At 47.8% G+C, this 22,935-nt stretch overlaps 1 protein-coding gene across 2 annotated transcripts in view; it reads right to left on the bottom strand.

Moving 5' to 3' along the window:
- Window positions 1-2,018, bottom strand: part of RCOR2 (REST corepressor 2) — a 49,196-nt gene extending 47,178 nt beyond the window's left edge. The window contains exon 1 of one of the 2 annotated variants that reach the window (XM_040329056.1): window positions 1,796-2,018. The gene's annotated coding sequence lies outside the window, so the exon portion shown is untranslated. The remainder of the gene's footprint in view (window positions 1-1,795) is intronic. The other variant, XM_040329055.1, reaches the window with a different exon arrangement.
- Between the last annotated feature and the right edge of the window lie 20,917 nt (window positions 2,019-22,935).

The following is a 22,935-nucleotide window of genomic DNA, read 5'->3' as shown; positions in this document are numbered from 1 at the left end:
TATAGTGTAGGGAATGGAGGGATGTGAATATAGTGTAGGGAATGGAGGGATGTGAATATAGTGATGGGAATGGAGGGATGTGAATATAGTGTAGGGAATGGAGGGATGTGAGTGATGGGAATAGAGGGATGTGAATGGTGGGATACAAGAGTAGGGATGTAAGTGTATGGAATAGTGGGATAGGAGTGTGTGGAATGGAGGGATGTGAATGGAGTGTAGGGAATGGTGGGATGTGAGTGTGGGGAATGGAGGGATGTGAGTGATGGGAATAGAGGGATGTGAATAGAGTGTAGGGAATGGAGGGATGTGAATGGTGAGATAGAAGAGTAGGGATATAAATGGAGTGTAGGGATGGAGAGATGTGAGTGGTGGGATAGAAGAGTAGGGATGGGAGGGATGTGAATGGGGTGTAGGGAATGGAGGAATGTGAATGGTGGGATGTGAGTGTAGGGAATGGTACGAGTGTGGGGAATGGAGGGGTGTGAATGGAGTGTAGGGATGGAGAGATAGGAGTGTGGGGAATGGTGGGATAGAAGAGTAGGGATGTGAGTGTAAGGAATGGTGGGATAGGAGTGTGGGGAATGGAGGGATGTGAATGGCGGGGTGTGAGTGTAGGGAATGGTACAAGTGTGGGGAATGGAGGGGTGTGAATGAAGTGTAGGGAATGGTGGGATAGGAGTGTGGGGAATGGAGGGATGTGAATGGAGGGATAGGAGTGTGGGAATGGTGGGATGAGAATGGAGGGATGTGAATGGTGGGATGGGATGGGAGTGTGGGGAATGGAGGGATGTGAATGGTGGGATAGAAGAGTAGGGATGTAAGTGTATGGAATAGTGGGATAGGAGTGTGGGGAATGGAGGAATGTGAATGGTGGGATGTGAATGGTGGGATAGAAGAGTAGGGATGTGAGTGTAGGGAATGGTGGGATAGGAGTGTGGGGAATGGAGGGATGTGAATGGAGTGTAGGGAATGGAGGGATGTGAATGGTGGGATAGGAGTGTGTGGAATGGTGGGATGAGAATGGAGGGATGTGAATGGTGGGATGGGAGTGTGGGGAATGGAGGGATGTGAATGGTGGGATAGAAGAGTAGGGATGTAAGTGTATGGAATAGTGGGATAGGAGTGTGGGGAATGGAGGGATGTGAATGGAGTGTAGGGAATGGAGGGATGTGAATGGAGTGTAGGGATTGGTGGGATGTGAATGGAGTGTAGGGATGTGAGTGTAGGGAATGGTGGGATGGGAATGGAGTGTAGGGATATAAAGATAGGGATAGTGTGGGGGGACTGGAGGGATGTGAATGGTGGGATAGGAGTGTGGGGAATGGAGGGATGTGAATGGTGGGATAGGAGTGTGGGGACTGGAGGGATGTGAATGGAGTGTAGGGATGTGAGTGTAGGGAATGGTGGGATGGGAATGGAGTGTAGGGATATAAAGATAGGGATAGTGTGGGGGGACTGGAGGGATGTGAATGGTGGGATAGGAGTGTGGGGAATGGAGGGATGTGAATGGTGGGATAGGAGTGTGGGGACTGGAGGGATGTGAATGGAGTGTAGGGATGTGAGTGTAGGGAATGGTGGGATGTGAGTGTGGGGATTTGAGGGATGTGAATGGAGTGTGGGGACTGGAGGGATGTGAGTGTGGGGATAGGAGTGTGGAGAATGGAGTGTGGAGAATGGAGTGTGGAGAATGGAGGGATGGGAATGGTGGGATAGGAGTGTAGGGATGAAGAGATAGGAGTGTGGGGACTGGAGGGATGGGAATGGTGGGATAGGAGTGATGGAGGAATGTCTGTACCTGGAGCAGGGTGAGGAGGAGGAGGTGGCCGGTGGTGTCTCCGGTGACGGTGTCTCTCACACACACCCACAGGGGACACAAAGTATCAGCGCGGCGGAGTCCAGCGGTTACCGGCGCACTTCAATCACAATGAGATCCAGCCACACACAGGCAGCCTGCTCCAGAATAAAGATCCGGCACAGCCGCCTCACATCCCTCCGCCGCCTAGACTCCGGAGAGTGTACAGCTGCCGGCATCACCCCATGTGACCTCCCCCCATACCCCTCTATTACCACCGCCCCTCCCCCTCCTCAGGGACACCTACCTACCCCTTCCTGCACCCGCTCTGCCCACCTACACCTCCATACACCCAGCAATCCATCCCACTGGAGACACTTGGCCATTGTTAAAGCGTCCCCCCACCTCAGTCCTGTGCCGGGACTGTCTATCAGTGCTGGAACAATGTATGAGGATTATTAGCCGATCATAAACTCCCCTCCCTCCCTGTCCTGGTCAGTCCATGTGGCCGGGTACATGTACCCCTCATGGGACCTGTATAGGGACAGGATGAGTCCTCCTGGTGGACTTCCTCCATAGGAACTATTTAATGGGAAGGAGACATGAACCTGGTTGTGGTGTCCTCCCGCCACTGCAGGATGTCCTGAGATGTGATGGCGGCACTCCCCCCCCCCCCCCCCAGAGGGAATGAATGGAGGGGGGGGGGGGGTCCACCAACAATTACTCTATAGTAAGACTGTCCCATGGAAGAGTATCAGACCACCTCTGACCCTCATCACACCCCATAGTCTGAAATAAAGGGATCCTATGTGATGATCTGCAGAGGAAATAAAGGGATCCTATGTGATGATCTGCAGAGGAAATAAATGGATCCTATGTGATGATCTGCAGAGGAAATAAAGGGCTCCTATGTGATGATCTGCAGAGGAAATAAAGGGATCCTATGCGATGATCTGCAGAGGAAATAAAGGGATCCTATGTGATGATCTGCAGAGGAAATAAAGGGATCCTATGTGATGATCTGCAGAGGAAATAAAGGGATCCTATGTGATGATCTGCAGAGGAAATAAAGGGCTCCTATGTGATGATCTGAAGAGGAAATAAAGGGCTCCTATGTGATGATCTGCAGAGGAAATAAAGGGATCCTATGTGATGATCTGGAGAGGAAATAAAGGGATCCTATGTGATGATCTGGAGAGGAAATAAAGGGATCCTATGTGGTGAACTGCAGAGGAAATTAAGGTATCCTATGTAATGATCTGCAGGAGATCGGAGAGTGTGTGATGATCTGCAGAGGAAATAAAGGGATCCTGTGTGATGATCTGCAGGAGATTGGAGAGTGTGTGATGATCTGCAGAGGAAATAAAGGGATCCTGTGTGATGATCTGCAGGAGATCGGAGAGTGTGTGATGATCTGCAGAGGAAATAAAGGGATCCTGTGTGATGATCTGCAGGAGATCGGAGAGTGTGTGATGATCTGCAGAGGTCATGTGATGATGAGAGACCCAACAACAGAAAATGTGGGGGGAGGGGAACATTTGTCTTTAAGGTAAATTGTATGGGGGGGCATTAACCCCCAAAATGAAGACATTCCTATGTGTTCAGCTGTATTTATTACACACGTGATATAAAGGAGATCTGATTGTAAATATGGGATCCTGTGACTGCAGACTAAATCCAGAGAGACGTGATATTGGGAGGGGGGGGGGGGGGTCAGAGTGCACTCTATATGATGATTATGGGGGGGGGGGGTCACTCTATATGATGATTATGGGGGTGCTTGTCTGCAGACTATATAAAGAGCTGGAGATGATGGGGATACTTGTTTGTTGCACACTAAATACAGACAAGTGAGATGATTTTGGGGGTCATTTCACTGCAGACTAAACACATTCTCATGCGACGATGATGGGGGGGGATACTTGTCTGCAGGATACAAAATGGAGCTGTGGGGGGGGGGGGGGGTCGGCTGCAGATTCAGATTTCAGACACGTAATCTAAAGTGAGAAACTGCCCGCAGGGTGCTAGAGCTCCAATCTGAATTCATATTTGAGGGGGAGGGGGCTGTTTGTAGGGTAATAAAGCTGTGATATAATAGGGTTTAAACACGTGTACACAGAGGGGCACACACGGGGTGGGGGTCATATTACAGGCACATGCTGGGAGGCACACATGTGGTGGGGGTCATATAACAGGAGGCAGACATGGGGTGGTGGGTGTCATGGCACACATGGGGTGGTGGGTGTCATGGCACACATGGGGTGGGGGTCATATATTAGGAGGCACACATGGGGTGGTGGGTGTCATGGCACACATGGGGTGGTGGGTGTCATGGCACACATGTGGTGGGGGTCATATATTAGGAGGCACACATGGGGTGGTGGGTGTCATGGCACACATGGGGTGGTGGGTGTCATGGCACACATGGGGTGGGGGTCATATCTTAGGAGGCACACATGGGGTGGTGGGTGTCATGGCACACATGGGGTGGGGGTCATATATTATGAGACACACATGGGGTGGTGGGTGTCATGGCACACATGGGGTGGGGTTCATATCTTAGGAGGCAGACATGGGGTGGTGGGTGTCATGGCACACATGGGGTGGGGGTCATATCCCAGGAGGCACACATGGGGTGGTGGGTGTCATGGCACACATGGGGTGGGGGTCATATCTTAGGAGGCACACATGGGGTGGTGGGTGTCATGGCACACATGGGGTGGGGGTCATATATTAGGAGGCACACATGGGGTGGTGGGTGTCATGGCACCCATGGGGTGGTGGGTGTCATGGCACACATGGGGTGGGTGGTGGTCATATCTTAGGAGGCACACATGGGGTGGTGGGTGTCATGGCACAGATGGGGGTGGGGGTCATATCTTAGGAGACACACATTAGGGGTGGGTGTCATGGCACACATGGGGTGGGGGTCATATCCCAGGAGGCACACATGGGGTGGTGGCGGGTGTCATGGCACACATGGGGTGGGGGTCATATCTTAGGAGGCACACATGGGGTGGTGGGTGTCATGGCACACATGGGGTGGGGGTCATATCTTAGGAGGCACACATGGGGTGGTGGGTGTCATGGCACACATGGGGTGGAGGTCATATATTATGAGGCACACATGGGATGGTGGGTGTCATTGCACACATGGGGTGGAGGTCATATATTAGGAGGCACACATGCGGTGGTGGGTGGCATGGCACACATGGGGTGGAGGTCATATCCCAGGAGGCACACATGGGGTGGGGGTCATATCCCAGTAGGCACACAATGGGGTGGTGGGTGTCATGGCACACATGGGGTGGGGGTCATATCTTAGGAGGCACACATGGGGTGGTGGGTGTCATTGCACACATGGGGTGGGGGTCATATCTTAGGAGGCACACATGGGGTGGTGGGGGTCATATAACAGGAGGCACACATGGGGTGGGGGTCATATATTATGAGACACACATGGGGTGGTGGGGGTCATATAACAGGAGGCACACATGGGGTGGGGGTCATATATTATGAGACACACATGGGGTGGTGGGTGTCATTGCACACATGGGGTGGGGGTCATATCTTAGGAGGCACACATGGGGTGGGGGTCATATAACAGGAGGCACACATGGGGTGGGGGTCATATTGCAGACACAGGCTGGGAGGGACACAGCTTGGACTCCTATGTCCCCTCCATGGATCAGAAGACATGCGCAGACTGATCACACAGCGCTCAGATGTTTGGAAACCATGCGGCTACAAAGTAACAAACCCCGAAGCCACGTGCCTCTCATTGTTGAAGATGATCAGAGTGAAGTGTAATAGAGGGATGAGCACATGGCTTTGTTTATTGCCTCCCTCCCGCCCCTCTTCCTACATATCGCCTTCCTGCGGGCTCTTCTGCTCCTCTATGACTCCGAGTCTCCATTGTGTGATCGGAGCTTCGGTTACAGCCAGCGCTCTACTCTGATTGGCTACACGGGTTGCAGAAGCATACCGCTATGGGGATCCTATGACACTGCTGCTGCCCAATCACGGCTCAGAGCAGCCTATAGCAACAGCTGTATAACGTGTCACAGTGAGAGGCTGGACACGGGGGGCGGAGCTGTCTGTTCTTGTTAGTATGGATTGCTGGGAACATTGCACGTCTGCCTGTCTGCCTGTCATCTGACCCCCTCTGGCTGCGGATTGTAGCGATGTTCATGTACTTGTGTCTGTAAATTACAGCGATAAGAAACCTCAGTGTTTAAACATTTCAGCAGCTGATTTAATCACCAAGTGTACAGCTTCCCTATCTAATGCTTGTCTATGTTCCTATAAACTGGGGCCATGACCAATGCCCCAGGGTGGCTCCTTTCTCCTCCAGCATCCCTTGCATGCTGGCATTTGTGTCTCCCTACACTGTGAGCATCAATAGAAACACACAGCTCCACAGCCTAGGCTGCTCCTCCCCTCACACTAACAAACTCACTTCAGACTGCACTGCCCATTGTTAAAAGTCATTGTAAAAGTATTTTTTAAAAACTAAAATAAAACAATTTTATACTTTCCTGCTCCACGCAAACTGCAAATGGGACTTCTTATGGGTTTCTTTCAACAATGGCTTTCATCTTGTCACTCTTCCATAAAGGCCAGATTTGTGGAGTGTGTGACTAAGGCCCCTTTCACACGGACGGAAGGCCCTTCATGATGCTGTTTGTTCACTAAGGTTATCTAACAAACCTCTGAGGGCTTCACAGAACAGCTGTATTTATACTACATATTTAAAGCGGTGGTTCCCCCTAAAACACATTGCTAACAATAGATTCGTAAGACCCGTTACACTGCGGGTAGGCTGGCTTTTTTTTTTTTTTTTTTTTAGTACATACCGATATCTCCCCGTCTCGTTCCTTGTCGGTGGGCGTTCCTAGTTGATTGACGTTCCTCGGACGGGCGCGTACGTGACGTCACGACTTTCCGAAAGAAGCCGAACGTCGCTGCGCATGCGCCGTATACAGCGACGTTCGGCTTCTTTCGGAAAGTCGTGACGTCACGTACGCGCCCGTCCGAGGAACGTCAATCAACTAGTTCCGCCCACCGCCTAGGGACGAGACGGGGAGATCTCGGTATGTACGAAAAAAAAAAAAAAGCCAGCCTACCCGCAGTGTAACGGGTCTTACGAATCTATTGTTAGAAATTAGTTTTAGGGGGAACCACCGCTTTAATATGACTTGGTTATACCTTTTGTACTTTATTACATTTATATATATATATTTTTGAATTCTTCTTTTCATTGCCCACAAAATCCCATTTCCAAGAGGTAATTTCCTTTTTTGATGTATTAGGGATGGTGGCAGATTGTTGGGAGTACATTTTTTCCTAAGATTGGATAGTGTATGGGACTCCTATATTTAACTTTTTTTTACACTGGATATTTTTTTTTTAAGTGTATTTTGTGCGTGTACTCGAGAGAGGAGCCGGACTGCAGGAGTTGGGAGTAGGCAGGCCTCCCCCAGAGGCAATCTGCCACCTTTCTCCATGCCCCGGGTGGCAATGGTGGGTGCGTGAGGGGGTCCTCCCACACAGCCCGCCCTACCTGCTCCGCTTTGAAGCCCAACGGGGCAGAGGTACTCCCTATAAGGGAGTGAGAGGATCTAGCCCGCTCAACCAGCCCCGTTAGTCCTTCGCCTCTCTTTTTAGAGGCCGCGTGGTCAAAGTGCGTGTATGTTAACCCAATTTCGAGTGCGTGTAAGTGTGGTGGTTTTTGTGGGAGGGGGGTGGGCGTACTAAGCGCAGGCTTACCTCGCATAGCACACCCACCGGGAGCCGGGCTGAGACCACCAAACTCAATTCACATGTAGCTGAGACTGGGATCTGAACCCCTAGCTGCTGTTTTTTTGGAACGGCGCATGCGCCCTCCGCCTACATTTCCCAGTGTGCATTGCGGCTAAGTACGCCACACGGTCCTATTGATTTCGACGTGGACGTAAATGACGTAAATCCCTATTCACGGACGACTTACGCAAACGACGTAAAATTTTCGAATTTCGAAGCGGGAACGGCGGCCATACTTTAACATTACTATTCCAACTATTTGATGGAATAACTTTAGGCCTGATAAAGCGTTACGTAAACGGCGTATCTGTACTGCGTCGGCCGGGCGTACGTTCGTGAATAGGCGTATCTACTGATTTACATATTCTACGCAATGGAAGCGCCACCTAGCGGCCAGCCTAAATATTGCACCCTAAAAGATAGGACGGCGCAAGCCGTCGTATCTTAGATAGGTTTAAGGCCGGAATCACACTAGTGCGTTGCGTTTTGGAGCTGCGTTCTCGTTGCAAATTTCTCTAGAGGGTGTTCTGCAGATCAACTGCGGTTTAGCTGCAGATCAGGTGCGAATTTGGAGACCTGGGAGAAGTTCCGGGTGAGAGGAGAGTGGGGGAGAATTGTATTGAGCTGAATGAGAGAAATTCCTGCAGAGAACTGAACACATGTGCGAATTAGATGCATACCCATAGAAGATAATGGGACTGAATTCGCACCTGAGCCGCACCGCAAGACATAAAAACCGCATGCGGTTTGGAGGCAATACGCAGTGCGGATGCATCGCACATATGTGAACCAGCCTCATTGAAAACAATGTATTTTGAAATGTCCTGCGAATTAGATGCGGTTTAAACCGCACTCAATTCGCATAGGTGTGAACCTGGCCTAAGTGTATCTCTGTTTGAGAATATACTTAAACCTAGGTCGGCGCAGGTTCCGAGTTAGGTCGGCGTATCTACTGATACGCCAACCTAACTCTATGTGAATCTAGCTAAATGTCTACAACAAAGTGGTGGATGCTTTCAAATTAACACAAGAAAAATAAAATTACGATATGAATCTGACTTTTTGATTTGTGGGAAACGCCTGCAAACTTCTTCTTTCAGTTTTTGAACTCATATGGAAATGATCACATAAACAGAACTCAGAATAAACAGAAAGGAAGAGGCAAGAAGAAAAAGAGAGCTAGGCTGGTGTGGGCGACAACAGTGTCAAAAACACATAATGAGTGTGGGTGATGCTGAGTTAAAGGCTGGCATATGAATTGTAAATCAGTAGGCATGGAGAAAGAATGGGGGCAGATTATCACGACACTCAGGTTGTTAACCACTTAAGACACAGACCATTATGCAGCTAAAGGACCTTGCCACCTTTTTGCAATTCCACACTGCGTCGATTTAAGCTGACAATTGCGCAGTCGTGCGACGTGGCTCCCAAATAAAATTGGCGCCCTTTTTTTCCCACAAATAGAGCTTTCTTTTGGTGGTATTTGATCACCTCTGCGGTTTTTATTTTTTGCGCTATAAACAAAAATAGAGCGACAGTTTTGAAAAAAATTCAATATTTTTTACTTTTTGCTATAATAAATATCCCCCAAAAAATATATAAAAAAAAATTTCTTTCCTCAGTTTAGGCTGATACGTATTCTTCTACCCATTTTTGGTAAAAAAAAAATAAGCGTTTATTGATTGGTTTGCGCAAAAGTTATAGCATTTAGAATATAGGGGATAGTTTTATGGCATTTTTATTTTTTTGAATCAGAAAGGTTTTTATTGCTCACAAAACATACATACAGTAAAAGAATGACAGTCTACACAGTGCTTTTAGACCGACACATCATCAAAATTGTAGGTCAGACATCAAAAATACCTTATAAAATCATTTCACACAGTCATTATACCGTTTCAACCAGCTGGACACATCACCCTGGACCCCTTACCCCTCCCGACCGTCCATCCTACCACCCTTCATTCAGTCAACCATATAATCAAACAGGGGACCCTATAGTTTATCCTCAACCCTTACCTCCCACCCAGTAGCCTTTCCTGTACCAGCTCTAAGGGGCTCAGCCCAGGCGTCGCAAGCCATGGATCCCATAGTGGCATTTTTATTTTTTTACTAGTAATGGCGGCGATCAGCGATTTTTTTCGTGACTGCGACATTATGGCGGACACATTTTCGGGACCATTGTCATTTTTACAGCGAAAAGTGCTATAAAAATGCACTGATTACTGTGAAAATGACAATGACAGTGAAGGGGTTAACCACTAGGGGGCGCAAAGGGGTTAAGCCGGCCGTAGATTATGCAATTTTCTTTTCTGCAACCATGGGTTGCAGGAAAGAGAATCGATCGATTCCCTCTTACGGAGCCATTGTGTTCTCCTGACACGTAGGATGTGGGGAGTCGTCTCTGCTAGGAGAACACAGTGGATACCACTAGCAGCTATAGCCGCTGGCAATAGTTGTATGCTATAAATTCGACATGCTGGTTGTACCCAAGTCGATCAATGGACCAAATTGGGTGCAATCAGCCTGTCCATAGATGGATTGAATCTCCTCAGTAGGTCCCTGCTGAACTGACCGAGGTTCGATCCCTCTATGGCCAGCTTTACAGTATAATGACATATAAAAACAATGCTGTAATTTAGCAACCATGCCACACTACAATATTGTCCAGGTATCAAAAGAAGTGGCACATGATAAACATATTGACAATAAAGATTCACTCCAATAAATAAAAGCCAACAGCTACAAAATTCTCCAGTCCAGCACTGTCATCCTTAAAGGGGTTGTAAACCTTCATGTTTTTTTCACCTTCCTATGTTTTACCTGAGCCCTGAATTATTGGTGGCGCCATTCCCGCGTCGCTCTCGCGGCTTCTCGGCTCTTCATTGGATAGATTGATAGCAGCGCAGCCATTGGCTCCCGCTGCTGTCAATCAAATCCAATGACCTGGGGGCGGGACCTAGTCATACACTCGGCGGCTATGGACGCCAAGTGTATGACGAGCAATCTAATTTTACAATCTCTGCACAATCACTATTTATTTTAGCAAACTATTTAATATGAGGACAGACCTAAACAATTCATTCAATTAGCATCAAATCCTTTAGGCATTCATTAATTTCATCGGCCAAAATATACATTTATTTGAGTGATAAATGCGCATAGTATCTAGGTGTGTTTACACGCGTTGCAGCATATCCGGCGTTTTTTCTGTGCAAACAGTCCTCTCCTAAACGTGATTTTTGGGCATTCAGATTTCTAACCATAAAACGTGGAAGAAAAAAAAACATTAAATTGACAGATGAAAGTGCATGAGGCCTAAAGGAGATGTTAGGATTACATTGTATATAGTGTATGGTCAGCTTCAGTATTTAAAAGTAACAAACCTGTGGGTGATGCAACAGCTGTTTTTGTAAAAGGGAAACGATTACTTTTGGGTTTCACTTGTACATATAGACAGATAAGCGAGGGGGGGGGGGGAGGGGATATGTAGGGAAAGATAATGCATGCAGAAATGTAATAGTACCTCTGCACATATGCTGGCACTGGTCCTATTCTTCACTACACCCAGAAGAGCAGTAAATAAATTCGGGTACCACAATGGCACACCGATGCTGCAGTACATGTTCATTTGCAGTGCACCATACTGTGATGCAAATCTGATGCTTTAAACTTCATGCATCAGAGACAAAGACATAATAGTGGGTAAATGGAGTCAGGATCAGAAACAGAGATATAACCATGGGTAAATGAACACAGCATCAGGGACACAGGCATAATGGTGGGTAGGCAGAGACAGGATCAGGGGCACAGATATAACAATGGATAGAATGGAGACAGAATCAGGCACACATAACAGTGGATAAATAGAGAAAGGGACATAAATATAAAAGTGTGTGAATAGGGACTGGATCAGGCACACAGATATAACAGTGGGAAAATAAAGACAGATATGGGTATAATAGTGGGTATACAGAAACAGGATCAGGGACACAAGTACTGTAGAACAAAGGGTAATCAGAGATCCGATCAATGATGCAGATACAATGGGTAGAATAGAGACAGGATCAGCCACGCTGATATAACAGTGGGTAAGTGGAGAAAGTAAACAGGACAGGGACATAACTGTGAGTAGAATGAAGGCAGGATCAGGGGCACAGATAAAACCGTGGGTAAATAGAGGCAAGCTATGGGACAAAAATATAATAGTGGAAACAGAATCAGGGACACAGACATTGTAAAAAAGAGGGTAAATAGAGACCTGGTCATGGACACACATATAATGGTGGGTAGATAGAGACAGATATAACAATGGGTAGAATGGAGACAGGATCAAGCACACTGATATAACAGTGGGTAAATAGAGAAAAGACCAGGGACATAGAAATAATAGTGGGTGAATGGAGTCTGGATCAGGGACACAGATATAATAATAGGTAGATAGAGACAGATATAACAATGGGTAGAATGGAGACAGGATCAAGCACACTGATATAACAGTGGGTAAATAGGGAAAAGACCAGGGACATAGAATTAATAGTGGGTGAATAGAGACTGGATCAGGGACACAGATATAATGGTGGGTAGATAGAGACAGATATAACAGTGTGTAAATGGAGAAAAGACCAGAAACACAGAATTAGCAGAAGGTGAATGGATACTGGATCAGTCACACAGGTATTACAGTGGGTAGAGTAGAGACAGGTTTAGGGACACAGATATTTGTGAATATATAGACAGGGGATCCAGAACACAGGTATGACAGTGTGTGCCTAGAGACAGGATCAGATATTGGACACAGATGTAATGGCGGTATACAGAAACAGGATCAGGGACACAGATACCGTATAACAGAGGGTAAACAGAAACCTGATCAAGGATGCATATATAATGGTGGGCACATAGAGGCAGATGTAACAATGGATAGACCGTAGACAGGATCAGCCACACTGATATAACAGTGGGTAAATGGAGTAAAAGTAAAGGGGACACTGATATAACAGTGTAAATGGGGACTGGATCAGCCATATTGATATAACTGTGAGTAGAATGAAGACAGGATCAGGGACACAGATAAAACTGTGGGTAAATAGAGGCACAGTATGGGCAAGGATATATGAGTGGGTATATGGAACAGGTTTTGGGACACATATACTGCATAAAGGAGTGTAAATAGAGACCCAATCCAGGGCACAGATATAATGGTGGATATATAGAGACAGATATAACAATGGGAAGATTGGAGACTGGATCAAGCACACAGGTATTACAGTGGGTAGAATAGAGACAGGATAAGGGGCCCAGATATGTGTGTAGAGGTAAGATCCAGGAATAAGGATGAGCTCTGGCTTGTTCGCATAGAACACGTGCAGAGCCCGCCAGGAAGTGTGCACGGCACTACGCTAATAACAGCCAGGGAGACATTTCACGATCCCTGCAGCCGAGCATCGGGACTATGTCTCCCTGGCTGTGATTAGCACAGCGCCATGCTCACTTCCTGGCGGGCTCTGCAAGTGTTCTATGCGAACACGCCGGAGCTCATCCTTATCCAGGAAACAGATATATCAGTGGGTGAATGGAGCCTGGATCAGGCACATAGATATAACCATGGGTAAAAAGAGAAAAAAACAGATATAACTGTGAGTGAATAAAGACAGGTTCAAGGACACAGATATAAATGGGGTAAATGGAAAAATGACCAGAGACTGGAAAAATGGAGACAGGGTCAGGAACAAAGATATAACAGTGACTAACTGGACACAGGATCAAGCACACAGATATGGGGTAAATCAAGGCAGATCAGGGACACAGATTTAATAATGGGTAGAATGCAGATAGGATCAGGGACAAAGATATAATGATGGATAGAATGGCGATAGGTCCAGGGCACCAATTTAATAGCGGGTACAATATAGACAGGATCACAGACATGGAAATAACAGTGGGTAGAATGGAGACAGGATCAAGAACACAGATATAAAGGTGTGTGGATGGAGATAGGATCAGGGGTACATACTGCATATAACAGTTGGTAGAATGGGGAAAATATCAGGGACACAGGAATAATAATGGGTGAAAGGAGACAGGATCAGGAACATTATTAATATTGGATAGAATGGACAGAGGATCAAGGAATCATATATAATAGTGAGCAAATAAAAACTGTATAAGAAAGAGGGTAAGCCGTTACAGTGGTATATGTATCAGATCAAATGAAATCATGTCAATCAATACACTTTCAGGCACCAAAATATCACTGTGGGTATATAAAAGGTTAGAAATATTATCTATTACACCCAAAACGATGAAAAATAGGTAATCAGACATATAGACTAAAATTCAACTTCACTTGAAGTGATTCAGGGGTATGTTAGTAAAAGTGTTGTAGGATGGGCAAGCATGTTAAAAAGTGTAACACGTTGCCTATTGGCAGTAATTGAATGGATCCCAGTTTTTATTCACATACCTCAGATCAGATGAGGGACTCGCTTATAACAGGTACACCTTTGCACCCCCCCTTACAGCAAAGGGGGCAGCACTAATCTCTCACCTTTTTTCACAACAACCTAAACTGAGTTAAGGTACTATAACTTTCATCTTGTTTCAGTAGTAGATTTTTAGTAGATACTTCAGTAGCCTATTGCACTTGATTAAAACTGCCTAATACAGAGCATCCGGAAAGTATTCACAATTTTATGTTACAGCCTTTTTCCAAAATTGATTACAATCATTATTTTCCTCAAAATTCTACAAACAATACCCCATAGTGACAATGTGAAAAAAGTTTGTTTGAAATCTTTGTAAGGCCCCGTTCACATTAGCGGACCGTTCGTCCGTTTATTACAAGTCCGTTTACGGACTTGTAATGCATCCCTATGGGATCGTGTCCGTTAGCGGATTGAGCATCCGCTAACGTGCGCAACCATCCGCGTCCGTCAGGATCCGGTTTTTCGGATGGAAGAAAACCCTATTTTTCTTCCGTCTGGCGGAACGGATCGGATGAAGACGGACAGACGGTCCCCATAGGGGAAAGCGGAGGAAAGACAGGGCGGTCTCTGCACAGTGTGCGGGGACCGCCCTGTCCGCTGACCAGGCCCGGACTGGGACAAAAAATAGGCCCGGGCATTTTAGACTGAGCAGCCCGGGGGGGGGGGGGCACGCGGCGGGGGTTAATGATGGAATGCCCGCACAGAGAGAGAGACTGCTCCACATTTGTGGCACAGAGAGAAATCACTCCACATTGCTGGAACAGAGAGAAATCGTTGGACATTTCCCATTGTTGTACTGAAGTCAGTTGATAGATCGGAGTCTGTATAACCAGTCTGCACATTGATAGATTGAAATTTCTGCTGAACTGGCAGATTTTCAATCTATTTATGATGGCCTAAGTCCACCAGTCTCTGAGTTTAATAATATCCTCAAATCTTCAGAAAGGGGTTCTCAACTTAGGTTTAGAAATTCACTTTGAACTCCACCTTATTTCCAGAACTCTCATTATGTATTAGATGTGCAAAGAATAAGGTGAGAGAACATCTAATACCTATAAAGAGTAATGGAAATAAGGTGGAGTACACAGTGAAATATCTGGAGGGACTGGCTGAGGTTAAAACAGGCAGGGAGGAAATTAGGCATCACCTCCTTACTGTCTGTCAAATGCCTCTGAAAAGTGAAATGAGAATTGATAACTTTTCAGTGGAGTATCTGTGAGTGCAAGCCTTTTGGCTCACACTGTTGCTCAACATTTTTTTGGGGGGAAGCAATTGAACTGAACAAAAACATCAAATGCAGCCACTGTGCCCCATTATATGCAGCCACTGTGCCCCATCAAATGCAGCCACTGTGCCCCATCAAATGCAGCCACTGTGCCCCATTATATGCAGCCACTGTGCCCCATTAAATGCAGGCACTGTGCTAATCAAATGCAGCCACTTTGTCCCATCAAATGCAGCCGTTGTGCCCCATCAAATGCAGCCACTGTGCCCCATCAAATGCAGCCACTGTGCTACATCAAATGCAGCCACTGTGCCCCATCAAATGCAGCCACTGTGTCCCATCAAATGCAGCCACTGTGCCCCATCAAATGCAGCCACTTTGTCCCATCAAATGCAGCCGTTGTGCCCCATCAAATGCAGCCACTGTGCCCCATCAAATGCAGCCACTGTGCTACATCAAATGCAGCCACTGTGCCCCATCAAATGCAGCCACTGTGTCCCATCAAATGCAGCCACTGTGTCCCATCAAATGCAGCCACTGTGCCCCATCAAATGCAGCCACTGTGCCCCATCAAATGCAGCCACTTTGTCCCATCAAATGCAGCCACTTTGTCCCATCAAATGCAGGCCAGCAGGCCATTTGGGCATTTTTTTCAACTGCCCCTGAACACATTTAATGTTATCCTATGTGTCCATGCACACCTTCGTTTTTTTTTTTTGCGTTTTAAAGCAGTTGGGTTTAGGCTCGTTTTTTTCAGAAGCAAAATTTTGGGTTCAGACGCAAAAGTTTTCACGTTTCAGATGCAAATCGCGGCAAATCGCTGCTAAACGCGGCAAAACGTGGTACCGGCATTTTGTCGCGATTTCGTTTATAGGCGTTTTTAAAGGTGACCTATTTTTTTACATGAGAAATCTCAAAAATTATGGCAAATTATGAAAAACCATAAAAAAAACATAAAAAATGTAATTGTTTGCATTGTATTGTGGACAATCCACAACTTGTGGCAGGTGACGTGGCCAGGTGACGTGGCCAGTGGACAATCCACAACTTGTGGCAGGTGGCGTGGCCAGGTGACATGGCAGATGACGTGGCAAGTGGACAATACACAACTTGAGGCAGGTGACGTGGCAAGTGGACAATCCACAACTTGTGGCAGGTGACATGGCCAGTTGACGTGGCAGGTGACGTGGCCAGTGGACATTCCACAACTTGTGGCAGGTGACGTGGCCAGGTGATGTGGCAGGTGACGTGGCCAGGTGACATGGCAAGTGGACAATCCACAACTTGTGGCAGGTGACGTGGCCAGGTGACGTGGCCAGTGGACAATCCACAACTTGCGGCAGGTGGCGTGGCCAGGTGACATGGCAGATGACGTGGCAAGTGGACAATACACAACTTGAGGCAGGTGACGTGGCAAGTGGACAATCCACAACTTGTGGCAGGTGACGTGGCCAGTTGACGTGGCAGGTGACGTGGCCAGTGGACATTCCACAACTTTGGCAGGTGACGTGGCCAGGTGACGTGGCCAGGTGACGTGGCAAGTGGACAATCCACAACTTGTGGCAGGTGACGTGGCCAGTTGACGTGGCAGGTGACGTGGCCAGTGGACATTCCACAACTTTGGCAGGTGACGTGGCCAGGTGATGTGGCAGGTGACGTGGCCAGGTGACGTGGCCAGTGGACAATCCACAACTTGTGGCAGGTGACGTGGCCAGTGGACAATCCACAACTTGTGGCAGGTGGCGTGGCCAGGTGACATGGCAGATGACATGGCAAGTGGACAATACACAACTTGAAGCAGGTGACGTGGCAAGTGGACAATCCACAACTTGTGGTAAGTGACATGGCCAGGTGATGTGGCAGGTGACGTGGCCAGGTCACGTGGCCAGTGGACAATCCACAACTTGTGGCAATTGACATGGCCAGTTGACGTGGCAGGTGACGTGGCCAGTGGACAATCCACAACTTGTGGCAGGTGACGTGGCCAGGTGACGTGGCAGGTGATGTGGCCAGGTGACGTGGCCAGTGGACAATCCACAATTTGTGGCACTTGACGTGGCCAGGTGATTTGGCAAGTGCATAATCCACTTGTGGCAGGTAACGTGGCCAGGTGACATGGCAGGTGACGTGGCCAGGTGACGTGGCCAGTGGACAATCCACAATTTGTGGCACTTGACGTGGCCAGGTGATTTGGCAAGTGCATAATCCACTTGTGGCAGGTGATGTGGCAAGTGGACAATCCACAACTTGTGGCAGGTGTCGTGGTCAGGTGACGTGGCAAGTGGACAATCCACAACTTGTGGCAGGTGACGTGGCCAGTTGACGTGGCAGGTGACGTGGCCAGTGGACATTCCACAACTTGTGGCAGGTGACGTGGCCAGGTGACATGGCAGATGACATGGCAAGTGGACAATACACAACTTGAAGCAGGTGACGTGGCAAGTGGACAATCCACAACTTGTGGTAAGTGACGTGGCCAGGTGATGTGGCAGGTGACGTGGCCAGTGGACAATCCACAACTTGTGGCAATTGACGTGGCCAGTTGACGTGGCAGGTGACATGGCAAGTGGACAATCCACAACTTGTGGCAGGTGTCGTGGTCAGGTGACGTGGCAAGTGGACAATCCACAACTTGTGGCAGGTGACGTGGCCAGTTGACGTGGCAGGTGACGTGGCCAGTGGACAATCCACAACTTGTGGCAGGTGATGTGGCCAGGTGATGTGGCAGGTGATGTGGCCAGGTGACGTGGCAGGTGACGTGGCCAGGTGACATGGCAAGTGGACAATCCACAACTTGTGGCAGGTAACGTGGCCAGGTGACATGGCAGGTGACGTGGCCAGGTGACGTGGCCAGTGGACAATCCACAACTTGTGGCAGGTGACGTGGCCAGGTGATTTGGCAAGTGCATAATCCACTTGTGGCAGGTGACGTGGCAAGTGGACAATCCACAACTTGTGGCAGGTGTCGTGGTCAGGTGACGTGGCAAGTGGACAATCCACAACTTGTGGCAGGTGACGTGGCCAGTTGACGTGGCAGGTGACGTGGCCAGTGGACAATCCACAACTTGTGGCAGGTGATGTGGCCAGGTGATGTGGCAGGTGATGTGGCCAGGTGACGTGGCAGGTGACGTGGCCAGGTGACATGGCAAGTGGACAATCCACAACTTGTGGCAGGTGACGTGGCCAGGTGACATGGCAGGTGACGTGGCCAGTGGACAATCCACAACTTGTGGCAGGTGGCGCACTCGGCCAGCTCAGTGGCCTTTTTGCAGGACATTAGAGCAGCCCAGGGGGCAAATGCATTCTTGCAACCCAGCCCAGTCCGCCCCAAGGGCCTTGGTACACCTCTGGCTAGAAGTGACATGCGGGCCGCCTAGGGCCGTTCGCGGGCCACCGAGGGCCGTTCGCGGGCCGCGATCGGCCCGCGGGCCGCCAAGGGCCATTCGCGGGCCACTACCGGCCCGCGGGCCGCCGCGGCCCACCGGGCATATGCCCGGTATGCCCTATGGCCAGTCCGGGCCTGCCGCTGACAGCTCAGCGGGGATTACGGATGATCCCCGCTGAGCCGACGGACACACACGGAGCGGACACAAAAACGGTCCGCTCCGTGTGAAAGAGGCCTAAATGTATTAAAAAAATAAATAAAAAATCCCATGTACATAAGTATTCACAGCCTTTGCCATGACACTCAAAATTGAGCTCAGGTGCATCCTGTTTCCACTGATCATCCATGAGATGTTTCTACAACTTGATTGGAGTCCACCTGTGGAAAATTCAGTTGATTGGACATGATTTGGAAAGGCACACACCTGTCTAAATAAGGTCCCACAGTTAACAGTGCATTTCAGAGCACCAAGACAGGATTGTAGGGAGGCATAGATCTGGGGATGGGTACAGAGACATTTCTGCAGCAATAGAAGGTCCCAATGAGCACAGTGGCCTCCATCATCCATAAATGGAAGAAGTTTGGAACCACCAGGACTCTTCCTAGACAAAGCCGCCTGGCCAAACTGAGTGATTGGGGAGAAGGGCTTTAGTCAGGGAAGGGACCAAGAACCCGATTGGTCACTCTGACAGAACTCCAGCATTTCTCTGTGGTGAGAGGAGAACCTTCCAGAAGAACGACTATCTGCAGCACTCCACCAATCAGGCCTATATAGTAGAGTGGCCAGACAGAAGCCACTTCTCAGTAAAAGGCACACGACAGCACGCCTGGAGTTTGCCAAAAGGCACCTGAAGGACTCTCACTCCATGACAAACAAAATTCTCTGGTCTGATGAAACAAAGATTGAACTCTTTGGCCTGATTGCCAAGCACCATGTCTGGAGGAAACCAGGCACCACTTATTACCTGGCCAATGCCATCCCTACAGTGAAGCATGGTGGTGGCAGCATCATGCTCCCGGATGTTTTTCAGCGGCAGGAACTTGGAGACTAGTCAGGATCAAGGGAAAGATGAATGCAGCAATGTACAGAGACATCCTTGATGAAAACCTGCTCCAGAGAGCTCTGGACCTCAGATTGGGGTGAAGGTTCATCTTCCAACAGGAGAACAATCCTAAGCACACAGCCAAGATAACAAAGCAGTGGCTACGGGACAACTCTGTGAATGTCCTTGAGTGGCCCAGCCAAAGCCCAAACTTGAACCAGACTGAACATCTCTGAAAATGGCAATGCACCTACGCTCCCCATCCAACCTGATGGAGCTTGAGAGGTCCTGCAAAGAAAATGTGGAAAACTGTCCATAAATAGGCTTGCCAAGCTTGTAGCATCATACTCAAAAAGACTTGAGCTGTAATTGGTGCCAAAGGTGCTTCAACAAAGTATTGAGCAAAGGCTGTGCATATGGAGATGGGATTTTTTTTCGTTTTTTATTTTTAACAAATGTGCAAAGATTTCAAACAAACTTATTTCACGTTGTCATTATAGGGTATTGTTTGTAGAATTTTAATGAAAATAATGATGGAATAAGGCTGTAACATAACAAAAAAATTGGAAAAAGTGAAGCGCTGTGAATACTTTTTGGATGCCCTGTAGGTATATTGAACATTTTACAAAAGTAACAAATTGCAAAAAGTATTTGGTAACAATATTATTCAAGATCCTTACTGGGCATACTAGATCATTTGTAAACATACTTGTTGCATCACTATTAAAATGTAATAACTGTAAACAATAAATGTGTTCTATTCTCGCTTTATCAACACCACTATCCTCTTACATGTATAGTTCTGCTAATGACAGGGTTGTACACTGCTACAATGTTAAAGTGTACCTATAGTCAAAACTCCGGATCTATAGCTGAAATGACTGCAGGATTTTTTTTTTTTTGTTACAATTGAGGAAATTCCCCCTCACTTCCTCCTTCAGAGATTCAACAGGAAGGTAAAGGAAATCTCCCAAAGAAAACAGATTTCCCTCTAAAGCCTCATTCACATGATCGGACTTCAATCAGACAAATCCGTGGATTTTGGTCCGAAGGGCATGGCTGTGAACTTGGTATGTATACAGTCGGCACAACATTTTCAGCCAACAAAACCTAAATATGTGTTTTTTTCTGCTCTTTAGCGCCACCCTTTCTGCTAATGTTGTCTTAATGTTTAGCATTGGTTCTGAGCATGCGTGTTTTGTACTTTGGATTTTGGAGGATTTGTGTACACACGATCGGATAATCCGACGTAACAGATTTATTGCCAGACAGTTGGTGAGCATGAACAGCCAACATTTGTTGTCGTTAATTCTGCCAACAATTGTCTGATGGAGCATACACACGGTCAGATTATCCGACACAACATGTCCATCAGACAATTATTGTTGTAAAATTGGATCGTGTATGGGGCTTTAGACAGTAGTCCCCAAGACACCATAAGATTCCCCTTTAGAACAAAAAACTTCCTCCCATTAACCCCTTAACGCCCGCCGCACGACTATTTACGTCCGCAAAATGGCACGGACAGGCAGAAGGGCTTATATATACGTCCTTGCCTTCTAGCGGGTGGGGGGTCCGATCGGGACCCACCCCCCCGCTGCGTGCGGCGGGCGGATTCCCGCGGGGAGCGATCCGGGACGATGGCGCGGCTATTCGTTTATAGCCGCTCCGTCGCGATCGCTCCCCGGAGCTGAAGAACGGGGAGAGCCGTGTGTAAACACGGCTTCCCCGTGGCGGCGTATCGATCGAGTGATCCCTTTTATAGAGAGACTCGATCTATTACGTCAGTCCTACAGCCACACCCCCCTACAGTTGTAAACACACACTAGGTGAACCCTAACTCCTACAGCGCCCCCTGTGGTTAACTCCCAAACTGCAACTGTCATTTTCACAATAAACAATGCAATTTAAATGCATTTCTTGCTGTGAAAATGACAATGGTCCCAAAAATGTGTCAAAATTGTCCGAAGTGTCCGCCATAATGTCGCAGTCACGAAAAAAATCGCTGATCGCCGCCAATAGTAGTAAAAAAAAAATAATTAATAAAAATGCAAAAAAAACTATCCCCTATTTTGTAAACGCTATAAATTTTGCGCAAACCAATCGATAAACACTTATTGTGATTTTTTTTACCAAAAATAGGTAGAAGAATACGTATCGGCCTAAACTGATGTTTTTGGGGGATATTTATTATAGCAAAAAGTTAAAAATATTGCATTTTTTTCAAAATTGTCGCTCTATTTTTGTTTATAGCGCAAAAAATTAAAACCGCAGAGGTGATCAAATACCACCAAAAGAAAGCTCTATTTGTGGGGAAAAAAGGACGCCAATTTTGTTTGGGAGCCACGTCGCACGACCGCACAATTGTCTGTTAAAGCGACGCAGTGCCGAATTGTAAAAACGCCTTTGGGCATTTAGCAGCATATTGGTCCGGGGCTTAAGTGGTTAATTTACAATGTTTTTCTTTTGTATAAAACCTCTGTAACCAAAGTCCCCCATCACTTCCCTTTGCTGTCATCATGCTGCTGCAGTTTTCCAAAGACCAGGAGGGCCCGCTGTATGACAGCCAATGGGAAGGGTACACGTCACCTAGGTTGTGACAAGTGCACCTGAAAAATGATCCCTTCCCCACTCTGCATTCCAGAAAATAAAAGACCTGGGACCCAGAACATCGGTTGATTGTGGATGCAGGAGAGTAAAAGGGGTTAATAGATTAGATCTTTTAAAGCCAACATAGTGATAAAGTGGGGGAGCTGGAGTTGGTGTCTGGAAAGCAGCTTTAAATTACTAGTGAAGGCAGAAACTCTTTTTTTTAGATTTGAATTTAGAACCCCTGACAGGGGAGGAGTCTAGGAATGGCGCGGTCGGAGTGGAGGAGTTGCTAGACGGGAGCCCTCGCTCTCCAGCCCTGCGCTGACCGTGGAGCCGTGAAGGGAAGCGAGGGGCCCGGACCTCTCCCCGCTTGACCACCTCCCCCCCGCGGCTCAGAGATGCTGTCCCTGTGCTGTAAACTCACCCCCTTCTTTCGGATCCCGGCTGCCTGAGATTCTCCTGGCCTGCAGCGTGGACGGCGTGTACGGCTCTTCCTGTGTTGCGGTGATTGAGGCTTGCAGCGCAGAGCGGTGAGGACGGCGCTCGTAAAGCCCAAACACACAGAACACACAGAGCGGGAGGGGCTGCAGGGAGGGAAGCGAGGTGAA

Source organism: Rana temporaria, chromosome 11 (genome assembly GCF_905171775.1).
Source record: "Rana temporaria chromosome 11, aRanTem1.1, whole genome shotgun sequence".
NCBI classification, from domain to species: domain Eukaryota; kingdom Metazoa; phylum Chordata; class Amphibia; order Anura; family Ranidae; genus Rana; species Rana temporaria.
This window is presented reverse-complemented; position numbering and strand designations above follow the sequence as displayed.